The sequence below is a fragment of the Gorilla gorilla genome, chromosome 19 (assembly GCF_029281585.2).
Source record: "Gorilla gorilla gorilla isolate KB3781 chromosome 19, NHGRI_mGorGor1-v2.1_pri, whole genome shotgun sequence".
Lineage (NCBI taxonomy): Eukaryota > Metazoa > Chordata > Mammalia > Primates > Hominidae > Gorilla > Gorilla gorilla.
In genome coordinates this window covers 33,099,234-33,121,887 of record NC_073243.2, presented here as the reverse complement: position 1 = coordinate 33,121,887, position 22,654 = coordinate 33,099,234, and the positions used below count along the sequence as shown (strand labels likewise).

Below are 22,654 nucleotides of genomic sequence, written 5' to 3'. Positions count from 1 at the left end.
TGATAAAGTGTTATTGTATTTCTATGGGATGAATTCACAACTTTAAAAAAAAGACAGAGAAGGCTGGTTTTATTAGGTTAAGTATTCAGAGGGGGGCATTTCAAGGGAACGCACCACCTGGATCCTGAAGGCATTGGCAGAATGAAATTGGCTTTTCCCCAGAGCAGGATTAAACAGGCCAGTCTGGCAGTGACCAGGGTGACAACCCACAAAGGGGGGACTAAGCCATTACTGGGAAACACATGAGAAGTGTAGGGCCTCTTCACTCGGGTTTTCACATGCAGCTCCTTAAATAACAGGTAAAATGAAAATCGCTCCTGTTTCCACTCAGGCAGACAGTGCCTGGGAGTAGAAATAAATGCCCCTCCCCGGCACAGGCCTGCCTCCAATGAGAATATCTACAGTTGTAGAACTCTATGAGCATAAACCAGACCTCACTACCAACCCCAGTGTCATCTAGCTGACAAGCATCTGAAATTTTGCATCTGAACAGCACATGGCAGTACTATTAGCCAAACTTTAAACAGGTTTATGAGCAACTGGTTCAGAAAATCACATGTAATAAGTTCTTTAATTTCAACATACAGGCAAAGGTATGTATTTTTATTAATAATCTTTATTAATAGAAAATTAATTTCTCCCACCTCCACTAAATAAATATGGAGTAGATAAAGATTATCAGTTTGGGCCGACCATGGTGGCTCACGCCTGTAATCCTAGCACTTTGGGAGGCTGAGGTGGGCAGAGCACTTGAGGTCAGGAGTTCAAGACCAGCCTGGCCAACATGGTGAAACCCCGTCTCTACTAAAAATACAAAAATTAGCCAGGTGTAGTTGTGCACGCCTGTAGTCCCAGTTACTCTACTCAGGAGGCTGAGCCAGGAGAATCGCTTGAACCCAGGAGGTGGAGGTTGCAGTGAGCCGAGATCACACCACTGCACTCCAGCCTGGGTGATACAGCCAGACTCCACTTCAAAAAAAAAAAAGATTATCAGTTTGATAAGGTGCCAATGATTAGCCTGCTCAGGACACCACCTGTCTCAGGTCAGCCCTGGCATTCCTATGAGAAGGAATTCTGCTCAAATAATTTCGTAACACACAAGTATTTACAATTCCCGTTTAACAACAACAACAAAAACCTCAAGCTTCCTAACCTAAGCAATAGAAGTTGTTAGAACAACTTAACATTTGAGGAGTCACCAGTTCATTTCATAACATAAGAGCAATTTTTCCTTCCCTAGAATCTGCAAGCTAAAAGACTTTTCTACAAATGAGACGGTATCTGTGAAAATGCCGTGTGCAAATCCCCTCAACATGGCAGACCCTCCTGAAAAGGGTGTCAGTCAGTCCCAAATCCATACCTTGAGCTGGCTTCTTTGGGCTGAGCCGAACCTCCAGTTTATAATAAGACCTGAGAGGACCTGGCTGAATAGGCTTCTCCCTTGGGAGAAGCAGGGCTGGATCAAAGTCTTTTGGGACAATTATTTGACTATGTACTGCCTTGATTTTCTTAAATGTGTATTGTACAAGATTACTCAACCTCTATTATCGTCATTAATATTTTCAAAAAGTGACCTTTATAAATTAGAACCTGTAGAATTAATCATAAATCACCTATTAGTCAACTGTTTTTAACTTTTATTCCCACAAGCCTTCCATATGAGCTACCACTGAGTAATAAAATTGGGTATTTTTAATCGGCTATCTCTACTTTCTCTGAGAGAAATGATAAAAATGATGAAATGGTCCACAGAGAAGCTCGAAAGGAAAGACAAATTCAGCTATGCCTATTATAAAGAGCTCTGAAACTTGGGTATGAATGGTGACAAACAAAGCATGTCAGAATTGAAGTGTGGCAATTATAGCATTAAATTCAATATCATTTATGAAACTTCACAGGGTTGTTTATAACATTTATGTATGCTGATCCAAGTGATGTTTCTAGCCTTAAAAAAATTAGTGCTGACCACACAGGGTTCAAAAGTTTGAAACACTGCATCTTTTTCAAGAAGTTGCCATTCGCTGGAAAATTGTTTCCAAACAATCACCAACAATAAGGTCATGTGATTTCATTTACTTACCTATTTATATCTGTAGGAATGCTGGGAAGTCTTAATGAACAACTTCAGAAAAATGCCACCTGGAAAAACAAATTGAACAAAGAGTTAGATTTTAAAAACACATACACACAAAGAAGACTTAGCATGCAATTTTATATCTCATTAAAATATGTGACGATTCAAATATTGGTCCCCAGACAGCACACAGCTCAACTTGCATTAGAACACGGCCACTCCCCCCAGGAACACCGACACACGAACACAGGGTCCAAACCACTGATGAACCAGAAAAAGTAAAAGGCCAGGGGGGAATGTCCAGCTTGTGAACATGTACCTAATTACATCCCTTCCTTTCCCCTCACAAGGGGACCAACTTAAAAATACAACTTGTGTCCGGGAGGACACTTTATGAATGACCATAAAAAGGCTCAAAAATCCAGAAACAAATTAAGAAATAAAATACAAAATTGTGACTGAAAAAACTATCCTAGCAGCACTTTATATCCTTTTCAGTTACGCTGGTTAATGTTCTAAAGCTAAATTCATAAAGATGTCAAGACTGGGAAAGTGGAAAAAGGGCCATTTTTAGAAAAACCCTAACATAGTAAAAAGAAAAGTTGAAAAGTAAGAACTTATTTAATGATCAGTTTATTTAGAAATCAAGGATTCCTTTTGGTGGTCTCAAAGTCTTTAGGGAACCTTTAGAAAATTATAAGCCTACTAATACATTCACAAAACAGAGAATCCTCAAATATCTCTTCAGCATTGCTTTGAAATATTAAACATAAATGGAACAAATTTCTAACATAAAATGTCACAATTACCATTTGTTGAAAATCTATCATGCACCTGGGACTGTTATAGGAATATATTACAACCTTTCTAGACAAAGATACCCATTAACAGATGGGGAAACTGATGTTAAAAGAAGTAGAGAACCTTCCTCAATATCACAGGATCCAGGGTTTCCAAACACGCCTTTTTCCTCCTATCAGATAATCTTGCCCTTAAAAGAATCTCTTCCACTCTACAAAGCCTATTCATCACCTCCCCCAATAGAAACCACATATTCCTTAATGCAAACTCTAAAAGAAATTGGCTAGCAGATGACTAGCCAGTTAGCTTTTTCTTTTTGCACATTTAAAAGTAATTTCTTCATTTAAAAATGATTAGGCTTATGTTATTCAGGACTACAAGGTAACACTGTATATGAGTAAATATTTAGAAAAAAAGCATTTTGAGTTCATGAGATATTAAAAATGTAATTGGGGTGTATAAATATGTATAATTCCACATAAGGTAAATTAAACAGAAAACATTCAACAGCCTCAATTCCACTGATAAGCAAGAAAACAAGAAGTCCACATGCTTATTTTCTATAATCAAATTTTCAAATACAGCCATGGGCTAACAATCAAAATCTGTAATATCAAGCTATGAATGTCCACACTTACATGCAGGTAAGGAGCTTAGTATCAGCAGCACCAGTGTTAATCCAAAGTGTACCTGAGGTTGAAAAGCCAACAGTGGCACAAAGGCCACTATCTAAAAACGTCATTTTAGTTTAGTAATAAACTTGAAGATACTGGACAACAGTCACTGGGTTTCACTTTAATAAAAATATACAAAAGAATTCTGAATTCATAAAGTCCTTTGTTATAATAGTTAAGGAAACTAAGACTTTTTTTTTTTTTTGAGACAGAGTCTCCCTCTGTCACCCAGGCTGAAGTACAATGGCGCGATCTCAGCTCACTGCAACCTCCACCTCCTGGGCGATTCTCTTGCCTCAGCCTCCTGAGTAGCTGGGATTACAGGCATGTGCCACCACCTCCAGCTAATTTTTGTATTTTTAGTAGAGACAGGGTTTCAGCATGTTGGCCAGGCTGGTCTTGAACTCCTGACCTCAAGTGATCCACCCGCCCCGGCCTCCCAAAGTGCTGGGATTACAGGCGTGAGCCACTGCGCCCGGCGAAACGATGACTTTTTAAAAATGGTTCTTTGTTAACTTAATTACTTGCTAAATTCTAAACATTTCCCACAATTTTATTTTGCCCTTTAGGGGAAGTCATGATCAGTATTTTTATCTGGAAATGGCTTCTGTGAAATATGCCACTAGGATTATTATGAATGGGTCTGTTATAAATGGAGTTCTTGATCAACATCTCCTTATTTCTAAAAGCTAAATGAGTCACAACAAAATGAGTCACTTCAACCTTGGTACTGTTCAAAATTCAAAGATAACATTTTTTAAAATCTCCTTTTTTTACATATAAACCAAGCAAAGCTCTGGACAGTTAAGACAGTCAAGACCCCAACAGTAACGGAAAAGGCAGAATTCTATCCCAGTTCCCACCTAAAGCTTTCCAAATTCACACTGACAGTAAAAAGCATTTTCTAGAATCAATTAATTTGACCCAAAGCTTTGAAGATAACAGGCATTTAGGAATAGGTTCTTAGTATCATGATTAAGCTTTTCTGACAAAGAAGTAATATCTTGTGAAACCACCAAAGTAGTCAGGAAGATAAAAACATGCCAGTTATGTTCTGGGTTTGGTTAGTTTACAGGGTGTGATTTTCATTTTTTTTTTAAATATGCTATTTTGAAGATACAGTATACTAAAAATATACTAAGTCACAGAACCTTCAAACATTCACCTAAAAAGTTAATATATCAGGACTGTCAGGCATTGTTCTATGTATTAGAACAGTGTCTTTATTTCTAGTTTTCATCTTGGCATCTGTTTTTTAGAAACATTGGTCTGTTATTACTTAAAGTTTATGAAGTAATAAGAGACTAATGTTTCTGAAAAACAATTTTTGTGAATTAACTCATTTGCTTTCACAAAACCCCTGAAGTAGCTACCAGTATTATCCCATTTTAAGGATGAGGAAGCAGGCAAAAAGAAACTTAACCTTACCAAAAGTTACATGGCTTGCAAGAAGTGGTGTTAATATTCAAATCCGTATACATAATCACATTTTATCCTAACAACTATATAATGCAAGCAGGAGAGAAAATTTTGGCCGCATTTTAACTATGAGGGAAACAAATTCCTGAGGAATAAGGGCTGGCTTCCTCAAAGGCACACAGCTAGTCAGTAACAGGGGTCAAGAACTGCTAGGGGCACCTACTGCTAAGGCTGTACTGCTTTTTCATTTGTTCATTTTTGTCTTGGATACTATAATCAACGTGTAAAACTCAGTGTAAAGAGTGCGGTTCCTCTAATCACTGAGAAGACACTTCAGGATCCTCTCATGGGATTTGCTGATGACAAGAACATCAATTAGAGCACATACAAAGGTATTCTCACGCTGCCAGGTCACCTTTTTTCCATTTTCCTAAATGCAAATATGGGTTTTTATTCACTTACTGGTTGTTAAACACATGGGTTCATGTAAATATTGGTCTTTATCTGTATATATGTATATTATTAGTCTGCTTGGCCACTTACAGTCCAATCAAAGTAGGCACTGTTTATTCCAACAAACATTCTAAATAAAATTAAAACTACCGTGTTTTTGCACATTAAGGAGTTAAAAAGTCCTCACTTCCCATTCATCTCCATTTGGGCTGCATGCCCTTCTGTTACACTTCCGGATGTCAGGAGAAACAATAGCTGCCTTTAGTGCCACACAGAGAACACGGCCCCCACGTGATGGGCACCAGCACTTATTTATTGAATTGAATTGCCAAAAACAGGAAGCAGAGTTGTAAGACCCCTTTTGTCAGTTACAGATTGCTAAGACTTGAAGTGCACTGATTTGAATTGTTTCATGTTACTCTGTAAAACTAGAACCAAGGAGTGAAAATTACCTTGGAAATGACAGGGGTGAATTTCAGCTGAATGAAGAAAGAACTCTGTAATAAACAGAGTTGCCCCGAGGTGGTCCAGGTTGCCTCTGGGGTGGGTTAAGAAACAGTAAGTCAGGATCACAGAGGCCACAGAGGGGGAAAGTCTCAGCAACTGTCCTCTCACAATCCTTCCCTGAGACCTGAGGTCTATGCCCATCCACGGCAAGAATGGGAGCTTCATGGCAGAGCACTGTGTATCACAGGACACTCTGCAATTCATTTTCTCATTTTATAGGCACTATTACTAAAAGGGGGCCGGAGTGTGGGTGGGGAGAGACATCTTTACTATCCCCATTTTATAAACCAAGAATTTGAGCCACTTAAGCTAAATCACACCATTAGTAAATGACAGAATATGGCCTTCAATCTAGGACTTCTGACCCCCTAGGCAGGCCAGTGTATTTCCAGCTAGGCAATACTGCAACAACCAACGTAAGATGCCTGCAACCATCATTCTTATTAAGTATTATCTCCCCATATTAAGAACAGGGGCCAAGGATGGGCCCCAAAGACTTGAAGCACCGAGGCAAATACCAAAGCAAGATTAGCTAAAACAAAAATACAGTAAGAGCTCTGCTACTTTCACAAAACCATCCCTTCTACCTGACTAGGAGGAGCTCATTATATTTTCAGTAGACACATTCTCTAAAGCTTTATTTACATGAGTCAACTAAAGGAATAATTGTCCAAATCCTACTTTACTGTGCTCTACTGATACAACAAATGCTCGGGGAAGCCTGTCCACATTTTAAGGGGAGTCTGTGGCCACATACTATGCACAAAGAGCACTCCCCATTTCTGCAGCCAAAGCATTAATCGTTGCTCCAGAACTAGGCTGGTGTAACTTTTTTTTTAAAGTCTGGAATGCATTCTCTGACAACAGGTCCAGGACAACCTCACAATTGTGTCTGACAACAGGAGTTTAACAGAACTGGGTCAGCCACTGAAGGATTGCTGAACCTTGCAAGATTTTCAAGGAAAGACATGAGAGTGTCGAGTTTCATGAACTGTCTACCAAGCACAGAAAGTGGCAGCTTGCCAAAGGCTGGACTGTGTTAAATGCATGTGAGACGCTGGGAACCTGAACCCCAACAATGCCGGCCCTGCCACTCAACCACAGTGGTGAAAGACTGAAGTTCAAGTTTCCAAAGACCTCACGTACTCTAAGCCAAACGTTGCTAATCAGGAAAACTTCCTTCTCTTAAGGAAGGAGAAACTCCTTGATTCAAACATTATCTCGTCAACGTAAAGCTGTTAGAGAGTATGTTTTTAAATATCTAGGTACAACAGAATAGCCTATAATGTGCCAGCCACAAGTCATATTCAATTATACTGCTTTTTAACATGCCAGGTGTGCACATCAAAACACTGCTATTGTTATTCCCACACTGCTGGGACCATGTTCATTCACATAATTCTTACCTCTTCCCCAATATTTAGTTATAAATCTATGGGACAACAAGGTCCTTGAGAACAAAACTAATTCTAGCTTACTCCTCTCAATATCTCTTGCACTCAACATACGGCATGACATAGAGTAGACAATTCATAAATGTTTACTGAATAAACAAAAGGATCATTGCCCTATGAACATTCCCTACAGATAGTAGTTAGAAAAGTCAGGCTATGTAGAAGACAGAAATACTGGGTTAACGAGAGTGGAGAAAATCATCAGGCAAACATGACAGCAGGAATTCCAGCATGAGAAGAAAGCGCAGGAGGCAAGGAGGAATCGCAGGCAGCAATGGAGCACAGAGTAGCAGTGACGCTGTCCAAGGCAGGGGGGATCCTCCAGTGGGTGTGTTTCCAAAACACCAGTGTCTGGACCCACCTCTGTGAACTCCTTCTATTGTAGGGTAGCCCTAGACTATGAGTGATGAAGGAGAGTGACAGGGGAGCAAATGTGTATAGGCAATTCTGAGAAACCCTCCTCCAGATGACAATTACTCAATTGTCTTGCTTTTAACCTTGAATATATATATACGTATATATATATACTATATATATATATACATATGATCGTTTTGCAAGACAGAAACTACTGTGAATAGTGTTGAGCACGAGCAATGTGCAAACCTCATCAAATATCCTACTTGTTCCAGAATAGGTTATTTAAGATCCACAGACACAGGGCATTACAGGCAGACAGGTGAGTGCAGCACACTTGGGGAATAGGCCAGGCAAACAGGTGGCCGCAGTGAATAACTTGGGCTGTAAGTGCTGACAAGCGCTTTCTGTGCCTGACAGTTCTTAGTGGTCTGCATTCCAAATCTAGGCATAAGCTTTAAGTAATAACAGATCAATGTTTCTGAAAAGCAGATCCCAAGATTAAAACTAGAAGACAAGACACAGAGTAAGGGAGATGTAGGGAAGGAACACTCTCATGGAGGCATCTGGAAAGAGAAGGTGGAAAAGCCTCCGGTTCCTTCTCGCATCTTTCCTTTTCCAAAGGCAGCACTCAAAATCAGGTAAATGGAAATTGTCCTCTTAAAACACACCCACCCCCCAGCTCATCTGTCCTGGAGTTTGCTGCACACTGCCCATCACAGGTCATGGTGCTGTGCTCCTCTCCTTTTTTTGGCCTGTGTGGACCCTGAACTCGATGCTGCATTCTGCAAACCTCAGATTTGAGGCCCAGGGCATCTGCCTCTGTAACTATTTTCCTCTATATCCTTCCCAACTCCATGCATGAAACTCTGCTCAAGACCCAACTTCAGTGTCATCTTCCACGCAGCCTTCTCTGAACCCACCCTCGCCTCTGCCCTCTCCATGCCACCTTTCTCTGAGCTCACGCAGCTCAGAGAGTGGTAGGGGTCACATCCACCATACTAATAATTATTCGCTTGTCTAACTCCCTGTTTCAAGGCCATCCACTCATCTCATGGCTCACATTTACAAACTGTGGCTTGGGGTGACATCCAAAAATGACCAAAACAGTCCTTGACTGGGAAGGACTAACAGAGGGTGAGGCAGGCCCCCCAAAATCACAGATATTCATACTCATCCCTTGCTTCATTCAAATCTCCATGCAAATGTTACCTCCTTCCCTGACCACCCTCGCTAAAAGTGCAACACACCCCTCTGTGCTTCCAGCACTGCCTGTCCACAGCTCTCACCACTGCCTGGCGCCCATCATATGGATGGATAAGGTGGATACACAGAGACAGAAATGTCTAGCTAGGTAAGTACAGAAATAGATCTGAATTTTTAAGTTAGTTGTCTATCCACTAGGATGTAAGCTCCCTGAAGACAAGGCTTTTTATCAGTTTTGGTCTGTGATATATAGATCCCTAACACCAGTAATAGTGCCTGAGAAATAACGCACTCTCTCAGTAAATATCAGTTGATGAATACATGCATGGGCAGATGATAATGTCTTGACCGAATGCTGGGGGGAAAGGAGATCAGACGAGATAGGGAGGACATTTCGCTCTGTTGAAGCTTTTAAGGTTTGAAGTACCTAGCTGGGCAACCAGGTAGGGGGGATTCCAGTAGCACAGGCAATATAGTTTGGAAAACTGCAAACATATAGGAGGTGACTGAAGTCACCTATGAAGTTTCCTATGACTGAAGTAATAGGAAAGAGTGAGATTACCCCCAGAAAAGCATGTGAATAAGTAAGAAAAGAGCTGGCTACTATACAGTAAAAAGAAAAAATAGCATCTACCTCAGAGGGACATATGTATTAAAAGAGTTAGTGCATGTGAAATATCTGAGCTATCTCTTCAAAGCTTAGCCAAATAATTCTACAAAGTACATTATATATATATGTATGTATGTGTATATATATATATGTATGTGTGTATATATATGTGTATATATGTGTGTGTATACACACACACATATATATACACACACACATATATATATACACACATACATATATATATACTAACTAAATATATGAGGACATTGTAAGACTGTGAAAGACCACTTTCAGTGCCAAATGACAAGTATTTGGGTACAGCATGGACCTAAAAATTGAACATTTACACCAGGCTGTGTTTTTCTTTTTTAGGGCTAGGAGTTACTCAAGAGCTGTTCAGAGTTTAACAGATATACTATTTAACAGATACGGAGTTTAATAGATAATCCTGCATTATCTACAGCAGCAGTCCCCAACCTTTTTGCCACCAGGGACCTGTTTCCTGGAATACAATTTTTCTGTGGGCAGTGAGTAAGGGAGACATGGTTTCGGGATGAAACTGTTCCACCTTAGATCATCAGGCATTAGATTCTCATAAGGAGCATGCGACTTAGATTCCTCGCACGCACAGTTCACAATAGGGTTTGTGCTCCTATGAGAATCTAATGCTGCTGCTGAGCTGACAGAAGGTGGAGCTCAGGCCGTAATGCTCGCTCGCCTGGTCCTGCTGTGCAGCTTGGGTCCCAAAAAGGCTTGGGCACCCAAGACCTACAGTGTGAAATAACACTGCATTGCTTCTTATTATCTAGTGGGGAAGAGAAAACAGGCAGGAACTCAATTTCCTGGAACGGGGTGTACAAGGAAAAAACTCATTTCTACAAGATCCATGGACAGAACTGTCTACCATGGTGGGTGCAAGCACTATCGTGACAGCCTTAAACCCAATCCATGAGGAGAAAAACTTCTTGGCACAGACTAAAAAGTAGTGACAAATGTGGCATTTGAGCTAAACTGAAAGGATGACTTAAATGTAAAGGTCCAATTTTAAGATAGGAAAAAATACTGGTTGGCTTAGATGGTTAGCTTTTAAGTTTGCAACTAACTATAGCTTAGCTAAAAATAACCACCCCAAGTGAATGGCAGGGAAACAAGCGTCACTACAGCTGCCCCACTTAGAAGAGTTGGTCAGGGAAGTTGAGGCCAACACACTCAACCGCTGAAACAGCAGGGAAGGGCATGTTGGAGGTATCTCTGCAGAGGGGGTCTCTCAACAGAGGGACCTGTAAGTTTCACTGGTTAGGCAGAGGAGGAAGTGAGCAGAGCTCCTGCACAGCCTGTCTTTGCTTTCATCTTTTTTCCCCCCATGTTAGAATTTGACTTAAAATTTTGAAGAAAGCACTCACTGTTGAAACAAACACTTTGGAAGCCATTGCCCTGGACCCAAATAATTCTGGGGTAAAAATAAATCACAAGTTTTAAAATTCTAATTTTTATGTCCATTTTTAAATTGATTCAAGATTATCTTGATGGCTACCATGGGGGTAGGTTTGTGCATAGATTAAGAAGTGTGTAAGTTTTAGAATTCTGTAATGTTTGAATTTTGTATAATAGGAATGAACACTTTTCTCATCAAAAGTGCCTAACTAAGATCGTTTACTTCAAACTACTTGTCTTTCCTATATTTTATAGGAAACAAATTGTAACTAAATCCAATAGAAGCAAATACCCAAAACAGAAGAAAATTTCTCTTTTAATGCCAGCTCTTCTCCCAATTCCCAAAGAGGAGGAGAGTACGCTCACGATGAGAACTATGAAGCATTATTTACATAATGTCTGTTCTAACTTAGAGGAGGAAGTTTTGTCTTCAGACTGAAGAGGCCCACTAACAGTGGGTGTGAAGATACTGGTCCGTGGGGAGTATTTCACATTTCCCTTTAGCTGTTAAAGACGTGGGGAGGGTGCCCTCTGTACACCAGGCCCAGCCCTCCGGCAGCAGGGCAAAGGCCCAGCTTGGCCCCAGGGGGAGAGGCTGAGCTGGGATATCCTTCCATGCCCTCTAACCCTTCCCTGTGACCCATGGCACACATGTGAGAGCCAGTTGGTTGGGGTTAAAAGTACAGTCTGGCCAGACGGCCCAGCCCAGCTAACTGGCCCACATACCAGCTGAACCCTGACCCTGGCCTCACCATCTCCATTCTCTAACCAAATGTGTTAATTGGCTGCAGATTCTTGAACTATGTCTCAGATGCATTTCCCAACTAACAACAACAAAAAAGTGATGGGACATAATTTTGTCTAGTAAGGGAAAACGGTTTTAACCAAACCACTGCTGATCAGCAAATTCAACAATCAGTGGTAAACAACCACCTACAATTGATTGAAGTCCTTTTCCCCACAAGATTCTTCTGTGCTAACGGGTTGCAGATGCCTCGCTGAAACCTTCAGAAAACACTGTCCTCAGAGGCAATTCTGCTGATGCATGTTTTGGTTCCTGAGCTTTCGCTTACATGAAGTGAAGGCTATTCATGCTAAAGCAGGGTGATTCTTCCTCTCTCCAGACCTGTTCTTGCTGTGCGTCACCAAACACCTCACCACCTCAGTCTCTCTGTGTGACTCAGAACTGCTGGCTGTCAGAGCAGGAATGACCTCAGAGAGACTCTGGCCCAAAGTCATCATTTCATAAAAGAATCGAGAGACGTAAAGTGACCAAAGATCTTGGTGGCAGAGCTAGGGACCGCTAAACAGACACTGCTTCCTAATCCTGTGTTCTTGCCAGTGGATTATAAAACAGGCTGCTCAGCTGTGCCTCAGGGACCACGTGGCAAGAAGGAGGCTGCAGGCAACCCCCCCAGGGCAGCAGCTCTTGATCTGTTTCCTGTATTAGGGTTAAACACAAGATTTCATTTGAAAGAAAGGGTTTTGCTGTAAATAAACAAACACCTTGAAAACCACCACATGGAGGGCCAGGCACAGTGGCCCTCCCATGTAATCCCAGCACTTCGGGAGGCCGAGGTGGGTGGATCACAAGGTCAGGAGATCGAGACCATCCTGGCTAATATGGTGAAACCCCGTCTCTACTAAAAATACAAAAAAATTAGCCGGGCGTGGTGGCACGCACCTGTAGTCCCAGCTACTCGGGAGGCTGAGGCAGGAGAATCACTTGAACCTGGGAGGCGGAGGTTGCAGTGAGCCAAGATTGTGCCACTGCACTCCAGCCTGGTGACAGAGCGAGACTCCATCTCAAAAAAAGAAAAAAAGAAAAACCCACATGGCAAAACTAACTCCACAAAATGTCAAAAGAGAGAAATAACGAAAAACATAGGTTCTATTTTAATGAATGTGTCTTTTTAAAATGGAACAAGCAAAGAAAACAGCACTAAAACAAAATGTTATAGCTTAAGAGTTCTCTCCTTTATTTTTCCCTGACCAGGAAAATAACACACACACTACAAAAGACAAAGAGAAGAAAAACAAAGGGAAGATAGTGTAATTTAGTTTCTAGGTCTCTGGAAAAGTCTTCATCCTGCACAGACTGGACAATTTCAAGAAGTAGAGTCGCAGAGGTCATTTAATCTTCTAATTTAAATTTGTAAAACTTTCTTTTTGGAGACAGGGTCTTGCTCTGTCACCTACGCTGGAGCGCAGTGGCCTGGTGCAGTCTTACAGGGATGAGCCACTGTGCCCAGCCAAAATATGTAAGATAAATCTGGCCGGGCGCAGTGGCTCACGCCTGTAATCCCAGCACTTTGGGAGGCCGAGGCGGGTGGATCATGAGGTCAGGAGATCGAGACCATCCTGGCTAACACAGTGAAACCCCGTCTCCACTAAAAAAACAAAAAATTCTCCGGGCGTGGTGACGGGTGCCTGTAGCCCCAGCTACTCTGGAGGCTGAGGCAGGAGAATGGCGTGAGCCCGGGAGGCGGAGCTTGCAGTGAGCCGAGATCGCGCCACTGCACTCCAGCCTGGGCAACAGAGCGAGACTCCGTCTCAAAAAAAAAAAAAAAAGATAAATTTTTACTCAAAAAAGAATGAAAGAAATTAAGAGTCTTCATAAATTACCCACGAAAAAGTAAATAAATAAGTAAAGGTAAGTCTCCCAATTTTACCTTTTGCTCTCCTGTCCGCTGAGCACCTTTATCAGCCTTAAATTTCTCCCATTCCTAAAAAAACAAGTCCTCCCCACAGGTGCTCATGAACCATGAGCTGTGTCTCTTTAAGGGCAGTGGAGGGAGGGAAACTGGTTTGCCACTATGCTGTAGGCGTCTGAACTGGATACAATTTGCAGGAGAAGAGAGGGCCCCAGGGACACTGGAAATTCAACAAGTCACCAAGAACTATGTTCACTGTGGTTTGACATTCCACAAATAACCTTTTCTTTGACTTTTCAATTCTTTGTCATTCTAGGCTCCCACTGGAGCCAGATGAATTTAAAATCTTCTGACAATCTTTTTTTGTTTGTTTGTTTCTTAACTTTTACTTTAGGTTAAGGGGTACATAGGCAGATTTGTTATATAGATACCAACAGTCTTCTTAACTTTTTAAAGTGAAATAGCTTCCAGTGACATTGAACCAAGCAATCTTTTAGCATTTTATAGATCATTTAAAGCCAGCAAACTTGATCATTGGCAATGCAATAGTTCTTTACAGGAAGTACCCACAAACTAAGTGCAGTTCTTTAGAGATTTTGTTAATAGGTTCAGTCCAGTCAGCTCTGTCTATGCCAAGTGTCCTCTCAGTGCCATCCTCTGAAAAGATCAAATGTTTTCTAAAAGGATAACCCCTCTTACTTCCTCCCTCCCACTCATTCCTAAATTTCCACAAGCAACAATATCATACAATGCAACTGAGAGACGCAGGCCTTCCAGGCACAGGGAAGTCAAAACATTTTAAGAAGTCACAGGATAAGGTAACAAAGGACTGATCGTCCTGATGCCCTAACTGTATATGAATATCAACATGAGTTGTTTCATAAACTTGGAACACTGCAAAAGGCCATCTTGGTCAGCCTCCAAGCAGACTTACTTAAGTGACCTAATTTTTATGTTCTACTTCTGAGGATCTCCAGGACAGAAATTCCACAATCTCCCATTGGTATCTTGACTTGTGATTTTATTTCCTTCAGAGTCAAAGGGGGCTGTTTCTCTCAACATTTTTTTTAGGTTAAATAAGAGATCAACTCATATAAAAGGTGTCATTTAAACGCTGAAACTGGCAACTGGAACAACACAAAAGTGAACGACCAAGAACTAGGCTATCTGCCGTACACGGGTCCATTTGCCTGGCTCACTACGGACAGTCATACTGCACTCTCCCCAAGCTGAGTCCATTCAAGACTCAAGCTCACAGCCTTAAGAAATGACTCCACAGCTCCTAAAAGGAGAGTAGCTTACATACAATGAAGAAACATTTCCTAGTCACTGGGGAAAATCTTTCCCAGGCCTTCCACACTTTCTAAACGAGAAAAAGACAATTTTGTTTTTCTGATGTCGTTTGAGCTTTCTTTTTTTTTTTTAGACTCCCCTAAGCAATATCATATTCAGTTTTCTTAGATTTTTTTAAAAGTGAACTTTCCACTGAGCTACACTCCTTGAAACAAGTCTTCCAGAGATTTTTGCCCTTGGCCTCCTGGAATTTTTCAATGAAACTCGAAAGAGATGTTTACCTGACCCCAAATGTTATCCTAATGAAAACTCTGTTTTTAATTCTTTGAACTCTTCTCTTTCTCTTTCCTTGTCATGCCCTCTGGGAAAGAAAGACAAGTACAGATGTTGGCTTGATCTCAACTGGCAAACACCAGGATAACTGAGTTCTAATCATTTCTTAGGAACTTGGACAGAATCACAAAGGTATTAATTATGCTCCCTCTTCTGGCATGGTCCTCTGTACTTCACTTGCTTAGAGGATCAATGTAAAGATAGGAAATGCCAGCACATTATCTTTTTGACAAAAACAAGATGCTCATCACAGGAAGAATAAAAGGAGTATTATGGGATTTTCAAAAGCAATGAGGGAGCTGAAAGGCCTATAACCTCAGGGGCTGGGAACAGGAGGAGTGAGAACCATTTTTTGCCAGTTAAAGAATCTAAATGAGGCTGGGTCCAGGCTCTCTCTCGCAGGGGGGTTTTGGGGAGTTTTGGAATTGTGAAACTACAATCAGGGTTTAGTTAATTTCCTTCTCTTGCAAGACGGAAGGTTCTGGTACAGAGGTTTTGGCAATTCCATTTCAAATAGCCACATTTACCCGTTTAGGAAGGGCTTAGGCTGTTTTTCTTGCATATGTGCACACACGCATGCACGCACACACACACACAGAGCCAGGTCATATGTATTTCAAGGGCTTCTTATCTCAAGAGAGCCTCTGCCTAGAGACATGTACTTTACCAAGAAATCAATGGGTGAAATGAATGACTTTACTTTGCTGTCATTTTTCTCTGGGAAATGTCTTCCAGGAATCATCTATGTACAAGGTTTTTGACAACATTCCACTCTACTCCATCTCTAACTCTAGGTTCTCAGTAGAATGCTTGTTCCCAGCTACCTGTCTTGTAACAAAGTACAATGGCCACATGATCTATCAGCAACGTAGGTGAGCAATGTGGGGGCTCAGAGACGCCAACCAAGTCTTGCTCCCTGCTCCTAGAAGTTACAATCCAGTGGCAGAGAGAGCATCTATTCACCAAGAGCTGTGGCTGAGGTAGGCCCTTCGGGGGAGGTACATTCGGTCTAACAGGGATTATTAACTTGAACCCAGTACGAAGGGGTAGGTTATTTCCTCCACCATTTAGAATCTGACTCTGCAAAAGAAACAGATAAAAATTGTCCTTAAGCAAAGCAAAAAACCCTCACATGACCTACAATAAGGTGACCCAAGTTTAGTGATTTTGCTATTGTTAAAGTCTGGCCATTTCTCTATACTGGGAGTGGAGAGGGAGGGGGAGCAGGAGAGGGTGGAGGAGGAAGAGGATTTTCTGTTACTGCTAAGATTCTTAGTGCTCTCAAGGTTTTTTTTTGTTGTTGTTGTTGTTTTTCATTTATTTATTATTATTATACTTTAAGTTTTAGGGTACATGTGCACAATGTGCAGGTTAGTTACATATGTATACATGTGCCATGCTGGTGCACTGCACCCACTAACTCGTCATCTAGCATTAGGTACATCTCCCAATGCTAACCCTCCCCCCTCCCCCCACCCCACAACAGGCCCCAGAGTGTGATGTTCCCCTTCCTGTGTGCATGTGTTCTCATTGTTCCATTCCCACCTATGAGTGAGAATATGCGGTGTTTGGTTTTTTCTTCTTGCGATAGTTTACTGAGAATGATGATTTCCAATTTCATCCATGTCCCTACAAAGGACATGAACTCATCATTTTTTATGGCTGCATAGTATTCCATGGTGTATATGGGCCACATTTTCTTAATCCAGTCTATCATTGTTGGACATCTGGGTTGGTTCCAAGTCCTTGCTATTGTGAATAATGCCGCAATAAACATACGTGTGCATGTGTCTTTATAGCAGCATGATTTATAGTCCTTTGGGTATATACCCAGTAATGGGATGGCTGGGTCAAATGGTATTTCTCGTCTAGTTCTAGATCCCTGAGGAATTGCCACACTGACTTCCACAATGGTTGAACTAGTTTACAGTCCCACCAACAGTGTAAAAGTGTTTCTATTTCTCCACATCCTCTCCAGCACCTGTTGTTTCCTGACTTTTTAATGACTGCCATTCTAACTGGTGTGAGATGGTATCTCATTGTGGTTTTGATTTGCATTTCTCTGATGGCCAGTGATGGTGAGCATTTTCTCATGTGTTTTGTGGCTGCATAAATGTCTTCTTTTGAGAAGTGTCTGTTCATGTCCTTCGCCCACTTTCTGATGGGGTTGTTTGTTTTTTTCTAGTAAATTTGTTTGAGTTCATTGTAGATTTTGGATATTAGCCCTTTGTCAGATGAGTAGGTTGTGAAAATTTTCTCCCATTTTATAGGTTGCCTGTTCACTCTGATGGAAGTTTCTTTTGCTGTGCAGAAGCTCTTTAGTTTAATTAGATCCCATTTGTCAATTTTGGCTTTGGTTGCCATTGCTTTTGGTGTTTTAGACATGAAGTCCTTGCCCATGCCTATGTCCTGAATGGTAATGCCTAGGTTTTCTTCTCAGGTTTTTATGGTTTTAGGTCTAACATTTAAGTCTTTAATCCATCTTGAATTGATTTTTGTATAAGGTGTAAGGAAGGGATCCAGTTTCAGCTTTCTACATATGGTTAGCCAGTTTTCCCAGCACCATTTATTAAACAGGGAATCCTTTCCCCATGTCTTGTTTTTCTCAGGTTTGTCAAAGATCAGATAGTTGGAGATATGCGGCGTTCTTTCTGAGGGCTCTGTTCTGTTCCATTGGTCTATATCTCTGTTTTGGTACCAGTACCATGCTGTTTTGGTTACTGTAGCCTTGTAGTATAGTTTGAAGTCAGGTAGTGTGATGCCTCCAGCTTTGTTCTTTTGGCTTAGGATTGACTTGGCGATGCGGGCTCTTTTTTGGTTCCATATGAACTTTAAAGTAGTTTTTTCCAATTCTGTGAAGAAAGTCATTGGTAGCTTGATGGGGATGGCATTGAATCTACAAATTACCTTGGGGAGTATGGCCATTTTCACGATATTGATTCTTCCTACCCGTGAGCATAGAATGTTCTTCCATTTGTTTGTATCCTCTTTTATTTCCTTGAGCAGTGGTTTGTAGTTCTCCTTGAAGAGGTCCTTCACATCTCTTGTAAGTTGGATTCCTAGGTATTTTATTCTCTTTGAAGCAATTGTGAATGGGAGTTCACTCATGATTTGGCTCTCTGTCTGTTGTTGGTGTATAAGAATCCTTGTGATTTTTGTACATTGATTTTGTATCCTGAGACTTTGCTGAAGTTGCTTATCAGCTTAAGGAGATTTTGGGCTGAGACAATGGGGTTTTCTAGATATACAATCAGGTCGTCTGCAAACAGGGACAATTTCACTTCCTCTTTTCCTAATTGAATACCCTTTATTTCCTTCTCCTGCCTAATTGCTGTGGCCAGAACTTCCAACACTATGTTGAATAGGAGTGGCAAGAGAGGGCATCCCTGTCTTGTGCCAGTTTTCAAAGGGAATGCTTCCAGTTCTTACCCATTCAGTATGATATTGGCTGTGGGTTTGTCATAGATAGCTCTTATTATTTTGAGATATGTCCCATCAATACCTAATTTATTGAGAGTTTTTAGCATGAAGTTGTTGAATTTTGTCAAAGGCCTTTTCTGCATCTATTGAGATAATCATGTGGTTTTTGTCTTTGGTTCTGTTTATATGCTGGATTACATTTATTGATTTGCATATGTTGAACCAGCCTTGCATCCCAGGGATGAAGCCCACTTGATCATGGTGGATAAGCTTTTTGATGTGCTGCTGGATTTGGTTTGCCAGTATTTTATTGAGGATTTTTGCATCAATGTTCATCAAGGATTTTGGTCTAAAATTCTCTTTTTTGGTTGTGTCTCTGCCAGGCTTTGGTATCAGGATGATGCTGGCCTCATAAAATGAGTTAGGGAGGATTCCCTCTTTTTCTATTGATTGGAATAGTTTCAGAAGCAGTGGTACCAGTTCCTCCTTGTACCTCTGGTAGAATTCGGCTGTGAATCCATCTGGTCCTGTACTCTTTTTGGTTGGTAAGCTATTGATTATTGCCACAATTTCAGATCCTGTTATTGGTCTATTCAGAGATTCAACTTCTTCCTGGTTTAGTCTTGGGAGAGTGTATGTCTCAAGGAATTTATCCATTACTTCTAGATTTTCTAGTTTATTTGCGTAGAGGTGTTTGTAGTATTCTCTGATGGTAGTTTGTATTTCTGTGGGATCGGTGGTGATATCCCCTTTATCATTTTTTATTGCATCTATTTGATTCTTCTCTCTTTTTTTATTAGTCTTGCTAGCAGTTTATCAATTTTGTTGATCCTTTCAAAAAACCAGCTCCTGGATTCATTAATTGTTTGAAGGGTATTTTGTGTCTCTATTTCCTTCAGTTCTGCTCTGATTTTAGTTATTTCTTGCCTTCTGCTAGCTTTTGAATGTGTTTGCTCTTGCTTTTCTAGTTCTTTTAATTGTGATGTTAGGGTGTCAATTTTGGATCTTTCCTGCTTTCTCTTGTGGGCATTTAGTGCTATAAATTTCCCTCTACACACTGCTTTGAATGTGTCCCAGAGATTCTGGTATGTTGTGTCTTTGTTCTCGTTGGTTTCAAAGAACATCTTTATTTCTGCCTTCATTTCGTTATGTATCCAGTAGTCATTCAGGAGCAGGTTGTTCAGTTTCCACGTAGTTGAGCGGTTTTGAGTGAGATTCTTAATCCTGAGTTCTAGTTTGATTGCACTGTGGTCTGAGAGACAGTTTGTTATAATTTCTGCTCTTTTACAGTTGCTGAGGAGAGCTTTACTTCCAAGTATGTGGTCAGTTTTGGAATAGGTGTGGTGTGGTGCTGAAAAAAATGTATATTCTGTTGATTTGGGGTGGAGAGTTCTGTAGATGTCTATTAGGTCTGCTTGGTGCAGAGCTGAGTTCAATTCCTGGGTATCCTTGTTGACTTTCTGTCTCGTTGATCTGTCTAATGTTGATAGTGGGCTGTTGAAGTCTCCCATTATTAATGCGTGGGAGTCTAAGTCTCTTTGTAGGTCACTCAGGACTTGCTTTATGAATCTGGGTGCTCCTGTATTGGGTGCATATATATTTAGGATAGTTAGCTCTTCTTGTTGAATTGATCCCTTTAGCATTATGTAATGGCCTTCTTTGTCTCTTTTGATCTTTGTTGGTTTAAAGTCTGTTTTATCAGAGACTAGGATTCCAACCCCTGCCTTTTTTTGTTTTCCATTTGCTTGGTAGATCTTCCTCCATCCTTTTATTCTGAGCCTATGTGTGTCTCTGCACGTGAGATGGGTTTCCTGAATACAGCACACTGATGGGTCTTGACTCTTTATCCAATTTGCCAGTCTGTGTCTTTTAATTGGAACATTTAGTCCATTTACATTTAAAGTTAATATTGTTATGTGTGAATGTGATCCTGTCATTATGATGTTAGCCGGTTATTTTGCTCGTTAGTTGATGCAGTTTCTTCCTAGTCTCGATGGTCTTTACATTTTGGCATGATTTTGCAGCGGCTGGTACCGGTTGTTCCTTTCCATGTTTAGTGCTTCCTTCAGGAGCTCTTTTAGGGCAGGCCTGGTGGTGACAAAATCTCTCCGCATTTGCTTGTCTGTAAAGTATTTTATTTCTCCTTCACTTATGAAGCTTAATTTGGCTGGATATGAAATTCTGGGTTGAAAATTCTTTTCTTTAAGAATGTTGAATATTGGCCCCCACTCTCTTCTGGCTTGTAGAGTTTCTGCTGAGAGATCTGCTGTTAGTCTGATGGGCTTCCCTTTGAGGGTAACCCGACCTTTCTCTCTGGCTGCCCTTAACATTTTTTCCTTCATTTCAACTTTGGTGAATCTGACAATTATGTGTCTTGGAGTTGCTCTTCTCGAGGAGTATCTTTGTGGCGTTCTCTGTATTTCCTGAATCTGAATGTTGGCCTGCCTTGCTAGATTGAGGAAGTTCTCCTGGATGATACCTGCAGAGTGTTTTCCAACTTGGTTCCATTCTCCCCGTCACTTTCAAGTACACCAATCAGACGTAGATTTGGTCTTTTCACATAGTCCCATATTTCTTGGAGGCTTTGTTCATTTCTTTTTATTCTTTTTTCTCTAAACTTCCCTTCTCACTTCATTTCATTCATTTCATCTTCCATCGCTTGATACCCTTTCTTCCAGTTGATCGCATCAGCTCCTGAGGCTTCTGCATTCTTCATGTAGTTCTCGAGCCTTGGTTTTCAGCTCCATCAGCTCCTTTAAGCACTTCTCTGTATTGGTTATTCTAGTTATACATTCGTCTAAATTTTTTTCAAAGTTTTCAACTTCTTTGCCTTTGGTTTGAATGTCCTCCCGTAGCTCAGAGTAATTTGATCGTCTGAAGTCTTCTTCTCTCAGCTTGTCAAAGTCATTCTCCATCTAGCTTTGTTCCGTTGCTGGTGAGGAACTGCGTTCCTTTGGAGGAGGAGAGGCACTCTGCTTTTTAGAGTTTCCAGTTTTTCTGCTCTGTTTTTTCCCCATCTTTGTGGTTTTATCTACTTTTGGTCTTTGATGATGGTGATGTACAGATGGGTTTTTGGTGTGGATGTCCTTTGTGTTTGTTAGTTTTCCTTCTAACAGACAGGACCCTCAGCTGCAGGTCTGTTGGAGTACCGGGCCGTGTGAGGTGTCAGTCTGCTCCTGCTGGGGGGTGCCTCCCAGTTAGGATGCTCGAGGGTCAGGGGTCAGGGACCCACTTGAGGAGGCAGTCTGCCCATTCTCAGATCTCCAGCTGCGTGCTGGGAAAACCACTGCTCTCTTCAAAGCTGTCAGACAGGGACATTTAAGTCTGCAGAGGTTACTGCTGTCTTTTTGTTTGTCTGTGCCCTGCCCCCAGAGGTGGAGCCTATAGAGGCAGGCAGGCCTCCTTGAGCTGTGGTGGGCTTCACCCAGTTCGAGCTTCCTGGCTGCTTTGTTTACCTAAGCAAGCCTGGGCAATGGCGGGCGCCCCTCCCCCAGCCTCACTGCCACCTTGCAGTTTGATCTCAGACTGCTGTGCTAGCAATCAGCGAGACTCCGTGGGTGTAGGACCCTCCAAGCCAAGTGCGGGATATAATCTCCTGGTGCGCTGTTTTTTAAGCCCGTCGGAAAAGCGCAGTATTCAGGTGGGAGTGACCCGATTTTCCAGGTGCCGTCTGTCACCCCTTTCTTTGACTAGGAAAGGGAACTCCCTGACCCCTTGCGCTTCCCGAGTGAGGCAATGCCTCGCCCTGCTTCGGCTCGTGCATGGTGCGCGCACCCACTGACCTGTGCCCACTGTCTGGCACTCCCTAGTGAGATGAACCTGGTACCTCAGATGGAAATGCAGAAATCACCCGTCTTCTGCGTCGCTCACGCTGGGAGCTGTATACTGGAGTTGTTCCTATTCAGCCATCTTGGCTCCTCCTCCCGCTCTCAAGGTTTTAGTTGAGAGCACTAAAACAACCT

The 22,654-nt window shown here is 41.5% G+C and overlaps 1 protein-coding gene across 2 annotated transcripts in view; it reads right to left on the bottom strand.

Moving 5' to 3' along the window:
- Nucleotides 1-22,654, bottom strand: part of LHFPL2 (LHFPL tetraspan subfamily member 2) — a 163,099-nt gene that overhangs the window by 77,589 nt on the left and 62,856 nt on the right. For both annotated transcript variants that reach the window (XM_063700672.1, XM_031003206.3), the window contains exon 2: nt 2,081-2,139. The gene's annotated coding sequence lies outside the window, so the exon portion shown is untranslated. The remainder of the gene's footprint in view (nt 1-2,080; nt 2,140-22,654) is intronic.